The sequence below is a fragment of the Bombus impatiens genome, unplaced genomic scaffold (genome assembly GCF_000188095.3).
Source record: "Bombus impatiens unplaced genomic scaffold, BIMP_2.2 scf_1553, whole genome shotgun sequence".
In the NCBI taxonomy this organism is placed as follows: domain Eukaryota; kingdom Metazoa; phylum Arthropoda; class Insecta; order Hymenoptera; family Apidae; genus Bombus; species Bombus impatiens.
In genome coordinates, this window is record NT_177972.1 from 17,383 (window position 1) to 24,170 (window position 6,788).

Consider the following 6,788-nt stretch of genomic DNA (forward strand, 5'->3'; position numbering starts at 1 on the left):
CATCCGATTTCCGCGATGAGGTCGTGGCGCGGCCGCGCCCACGCCGGGCAGTATTCCAGCGTGTGCTGCGCCGAATCCACGCTCGCATCGCAGTGGTGGCAGCGCGCGGTCGGCTCCTTCCCGATTCGGTGCAGATACTCACCAAAGCAGATGTACTCCGCCACTAGCGATGCCTTAATACCCACTCGATGATTGCTAATTAACACACTATTACTCATTCACTAATAACTTACAATTGTTAAATAATGATTGGCTATATAACAACTAACATTAACGGTAAGTACCAGACTACATTATTTAATGGTATTAATATATACACTTCATTATTTCATTACTAGCTCTGTCACCATCGTTTGTCATGATAATTACTATCAAGTCATATTTATCTTGGATATAAACATTATTTATTTACATTATTTATTTACATTAACTATTCCCGGCATTATGCAACTCGGAATAATTAATCGCCCTCAGCTTCCCTTGTATAACAAAATTTAACTAGGTAAGGCACCTAACCTCTATATCAAACCTGTGGAAACACGGATCCTATTAAGCTATCTGGAGCAAGAATAATCTAATACTAAAATAACTAATAATACGTAACCCGGTAAAAAGAGGTATGAATCAAATATAATATAACTAAGTAATAATAATGAAACTATAACTCTTTCCAGATAATACCACTTTACCTATCGTCTTACAATAGCTGCAGTTCCCGTGCAGTTCCCCGGATAGCTCGCGCAACGGCGCTATTGTCACGCGTCCCAATATGGCTTCCTCACTGTCATAATCTCACATGCTATTTTATTTCGCTTGTCACGTCTTCTCCAGACCGAACCCTGCTAGTTCTTATACCCACTGTTTTCTACAGACACTAGCATTTCACTTGGATTAACTTCCTTGTCCGAATTCTCCAGTTTTCCCGGAGATTTCGATAACGCTTCCTCCAACAGCACCGGATACGGCGCGAAGGACCAATATGTAGCTAATTCTCGAGTAAAGAGCAACCGGTCAGGTCAAACCGATCGATATCGCGTACCTCAAATGACTTAACGCTCAAGGTGGAGGAGGTTTAATAGATCGAGTGTTAGAGTAATCTAGCATTGTATTTGCGTTTGTTTTATAAAAGTAAAGTTATGAACACGGCGATGGTAGGATCTTGTTGGGATTGAAGTACCGCACGGTACGATATCTGATGATGAACTGTTTTTTTTTATATTTATAACGTTTATTGAATCATTAGATGAGTATTACATTTGTATGTTGTTCGCAATAAACAATAAATTTCGGTTAAGGAGTGGTTTAGACAAAAGTACCGATACGTGAAGTTACGACATAACCATACAGTGTTTTGTGTGTCGGAATTACATTTTTTTGTGTTTCAAATATACAACTTAGATTTAAGTCGCTGTAGAGCGGTACACTGACTATCTTAACCTTCAATTGCCTTATATATTTTACTGGTTTATTGTTGATTATGACTGTCTGTTTCCTTCTCTTCCGGTTCATTATCATCGATGGATAATGGGGCTATTTTGTTGACTCCACGTTTATATTCTCCGTTGCTCGTTCTTACTGTCACCACTGGGGTGATTCCGTCTGTTCCTGGGCGTAAACTTGTTATTCGACCCATAGGCCACTGAAGTGGGTGGGTGTTGTCTTCCTTCAGTAGAACGAGCATGCCTTGCTTGAGTTCAATGGTTTCGGGTTTGTGCCAGGTTTTTCCGACCATTAGTTGATTCACGTACTCTTTATACCATCTATTCCGTAGATGCTGCCTTACTTGTTGTATCCTTTGTCATGACAATAATCGATCTGGTTTGAGGACTGTAAGATCGCACTCGGGGGTGCTGGTTAGAGACTCACCGATCAGAAAGTGACCGGATGTCAAAGGACTAAGGTCGTTGGGGTCGGATGATAAGGGAGTTAATGGCCTTGAGTTGAGGATAGCTTCGATTTCTATCATGCAAGTCGCTAATTCTTCGTACGCGAAGAGGGTGTCCTTCATTATGCGAATTAAGTGATGTTTTAATGCCTTTACTGCTGCTTCCCACAATCCGCCAAAGTGTGGTGTACGGGGTGGAATGAAATGCCACTTTACGTTGTGGTTCAGTAGGTAATTTCGGAACTGTATATTTGTCTTCTCGGTTATTGTCCTAATGGCCTTGTGTAGTTCATTGTTGACCCCGATAAACGTTGAAGCGTTGTCGCTATAAATATCCGTACATTTCCCGCGTCTAGTGACGAACCTCCTCAGGGCTGCTATACTATTGTACTATAAAGATTGGGAACGATTTGTTGTTCTCCCTTGTTTCTTTTCGAGAAACGCGACACTTTAGTGAACTGTACCGTCGGGGCTGATGACCGTCGGGTCGAGCCTGGTAAGCCACTCGTGTTCCCGACGGGGCCTGGGAGCTCTGAAATCCCCTGCGGCGTACGTTTATTTATTTTATTCACCTTATCCGTATTATATATAATTGAATAGTCTATAGACATTGCCAAATCGTCAACATCCTGCTCATATACCGTCCGAAAGTATCCAATCGTTGTCCATAAACTTGCCAGGTCGTCAACAAATAAGCCAATCAGATGACCTAAGCCTGGTATCCTTTTCTGGGCAGAGGGGTCCGCCCTGTTCGGATGTTCACGGTCAACTGCGTAATGATGAACTGTCCTCCTACGTTGCTGATTCTCCCTACCAGCCGTAGGATTTCGTCTGTCCATTGAGCCCTTTCAGCTGGTACTTTCCCGGGGTTTTTTTACCTAACCTTGGAGTCATTAGGTTTACAGCTCGCGGAGGACATGTAATTCGGAATTTCGTAAAGAAGGGAAGTGTCCGTGCTATAAACGGACGGCCACTCGAAATTCCGAACAGTTTGCATTATAAGATAACGGTGTTACCTTCATTCTTCGAATCAGCCTCTTTACCGTTGCGATAAGCTCCCCAGATATGGTCGATTTACCATTACTTCTCCTGTATTCGAACGAGAATATAATTGAAAATCTTTTGCGTCGCCTTGATGTATTTGTAAAATAAATCGTCCTTTTCACAAAGCTCAAAGTAAAGATGATGAAACTCTCTTGTCTTTCTAAATTTGTTGCATTACCTATCGTCTCGTCTTCCATGTATTTTCTAACGGTGTATACATAGTACAGTAGAACCTTGCTTATTCGCTTATGAGGACTTTGAAATGAGTTGCATTAGATTCTGGCTGTATTTGAAAGCATTGTACAGCTGTATTTAAAGTATGCAATACATCCATGTCAGTGGGAGTTTCTTCATCATTACTGTTAGTATTACATTCCGTTGCTCCTCTTCCTTCCCTTTTTTTCTAATCCATCAATAGGTGCTGTGATTTTCATACGGTGCGACTTGAAATTATAATTTCTTCCTCGTTCAAAATTTAACGACTTTAGTTATTTCTATCAATTCCGATCCATTCTGCGGTGTTCTCTGTTTCATAATCTGCACAAGAAAAAATGCGTCACGTAATTTGATGAATATCTGACATTTCTTCTCTATCGTTATTCCTTTCTATCATTTTATTACTCTCGTCATCTCTTTCCATCATTTCTTCTTCTATTTTCTTGAAACGAAGGAGTTTCCTGCATGCTTTATGAAGAGTTTCCGCTGTCAACAAACTCATCGGCATTATAGATGCAATCTTTTGAATAATTTTGATTGCTTGCAAGATCGTACAAAGTTTTCTGGAATGCTTTAGTACTGTTTTATTTTGTAGAAAGATTTTTAACATAAATGTTTTACATCCTTTCGTGCTTTAAACTTCTGTCGCCATCCGTTGCTAGCTTTAAGATCTGTATTGCACGACATATTTTTTATTGAGGTATGAAACTTTTTCTCATAATGGGGCCGCCAATAGGCGTGCTCTTGACACGCTGTTATGTAAACCATCGGAAAATTGTCCACGTGTTGCATTTCGCGAGATCGTACATCGAAATCAGTAGTTTGTTGTCCCATATCTGGATCCTGCATATACATACATCGGTGTTCATGTTCGCAAAAGCTGAAATTCGCAAGTATTCGTTCCAAGTGATCCATCGTCGGTCAGTTTTCATTGAACTGTGGAGGATTGTTCGAGGATAGATAATGTGAAGTAAGGAGAGCGGGAAGTAAGGAGACCGTCAAATATATTTCAAATGAATTAAATAATTAAATAAATATATATTTATATATGTCTGGTTTTGATTGGAATTTTGGACGCGTTACAACTCTTCACGTGAATTAGCCATCGTTTCATAAAGCAGAGATTATATTTATACGCATATACAACACTATGATTTACGTATACAATATATACAATAGTATGATTTACGAATAATAAGTTTAATGAACGCTATTAATAATGTTTTTGGATTCAAACGAATCCACGGTTAACGGGATAACTCTTTACTAAGCGTAAACTAATCTTAGGCACAGAAATACGATTGTTGAAAATGCTCGATTTGTCATTCTCTAAGGCTATCGCACGAATGCCAACCACGTGGAGATTTTTCTCGCTGTACAATTGCGTTTTCTATGCCCGTTTGGAAGCATCGAGAAGGTTCCAAACGCCCGTTGTTAGGCAGTTTCTGCCTGGAGTTTGATTATTAATGTATGTCCCATTGTATCGGCACCTTCGAGGCAACATCACACGTGGCTAGGCCCGCTCCCGAGGCCGCATGCCGCCACAACCACATTTCTCGGAAAATCCATACAATCACTCCAGACCTCCGTTAGGCAAAACGTCCATCCCGTGACCGTGGCTCTCCGTTAGGCAAAACGTCTATCCCGTGACCAATTGTCACCTCGGGCCCAATCTCGCTATCACAAATCTCGAACAATTACAGCTATGATAAAATCTAGGCTACTACGCTAGAGGATGTTCCCAAAATTTTCAAGGAAAGGCTTCGGCTTTCCTTTCATCTCCGACACGGCTATCCTGACTATCACACGTCCTCGGGTGTACCTTCGACAACAAAACAAAAGGAAACAAGATTAGTATCATTATGATTAGCATTCAAGGTGCCAGTTACATCCTGTGGGCTATCAGTCGGGTCGTAATGACATGATGGACCATTCTCGATTTCATACCCAAATGAGTCTCATCCTTCGAATCGCACATTCACTCAAAGTTCGTTCCATAACCAGCTTCGTAACATTGTCGCTGTCGGTACTAGGCCAGCTCCAGCTTCGTGACATTGTCGCTGTCGATACTAGACCAGCTCCAGAATCAAAGTAAAATGGATACGATTCACCCAGATGGCTTAATATACCAGCCGGAGCTTTCACTACACAGGAGTCGATCCGGCGTTCGTCAATGGAATCGTGGTTTCTTTTCCGCAATGATGGACAATTAGACGCGATATGTTCCTCCTCATGGCAGTTGAAGCAAGTCACCTTCGACGATGTGGCTGGTCGTTTTTCCTTTGGGTTTCGTATATCCTGCTCCTTCCCCGTTTGTGTTTTCAGGTGACACTCTGTTCTCCTATGTCCGTGAACACCACAGCGGTAGCACTTAATCCGAAAAACTGATGGCCTGCTTCGTTTAGCTTCAGGTTCCGCTAGTGGATTATTTGACGAAGGTACCAGTCTCTTTCTCGCGTAAGAGAAAGCTCTCATTTCCTTATGGAATTGATCCTGGGTATGGATATCATTCGTAAATGCTATCCTTTCGAATGTTGGGCATGCAAAATCAGTCGTAGAAGGACGGCGGCGTTGATTAGTTCGGCATTGGTCAGATTTCCCCATTTCGCCGAGAGAAGGGAGCGAAGACGATTACCGAAAGCCCCCGTGGGTTCGTCCTTCAGTGTTCATAACGCGCAAGAAAATGTAAACTTTATCCAAGTAAGACCACTGACCGGAACTTGCGTAAGCTACTGTGTTGCTGTACTCTTTTGAGCACGAGTTATAGTGAGATATAACTCGCCGTCTTGTAGAGGACTTTGTTTTTGTCTATCGATATGATTCGAGCGACCAGGCTGTATCCATGTTCCGAGGCACAACTACATGAGACGCTCTCGATTCGCCTCGTCCTATGATTCATGTTCCGCTACAGAACCAACCACTTCTTGTTATTGCGTATATGTCTGTAACAGGCATTTTCTGTAACTCCTTTTCTTTTTTTTTTTTCGTCGAGGAAACCTTCATAGGCACCCCGCGTCCTCCGGGGTAGTGCCTGATTAGTACCGGCTAAACTTCCACAGTGGTCATACCGACGATTGGTAGAAGTGCCCTGGACTTCGTCTTCTCCCTGATGGTGCAATCGGAAGTCATCCTTAGTTGATTGGACCGCTAGAAGAGACCACACCTTCTAACGCCTCATGCCTGGGCCATCGTGCAAGTCTGAGGAGGGGGGGGGGCAGACCCTCCCTGGCGTGACGGCACCCTCGATGGATGATGGCTTTTCACTCTTTCTCTCTAGGTGCGCTCCTTTACGAGCATGACTTGCTCGCAGTAGGAGCGGACAGCGATGTTGCTCCTTCAGTATGGCGCCCCCTCAGCATGGCCTCTACAATCGCCTCAGGGGCCAAACTCTCGCCGATAGCGAGCCGTAGGATCTCGCGGTCCCTCCCAGTGTGCTGCGCCGTGCCTTCCACTTCCTCGCAATTGTGACACGTGCTGATCGCCCTTGTATGTTGAGTATGAACTCCCCGAACGCTCCGTGCCCAGTTAACACCTGCGTCATCCTGTATGTCAGCGGGAGCCCGGCACGGTCTCTCTAGGCCACCCAGTTCGGTAGGACCGCTCCAACGGCTCGATGAGACCGCGCCGTATTCTCGGCGGCGAG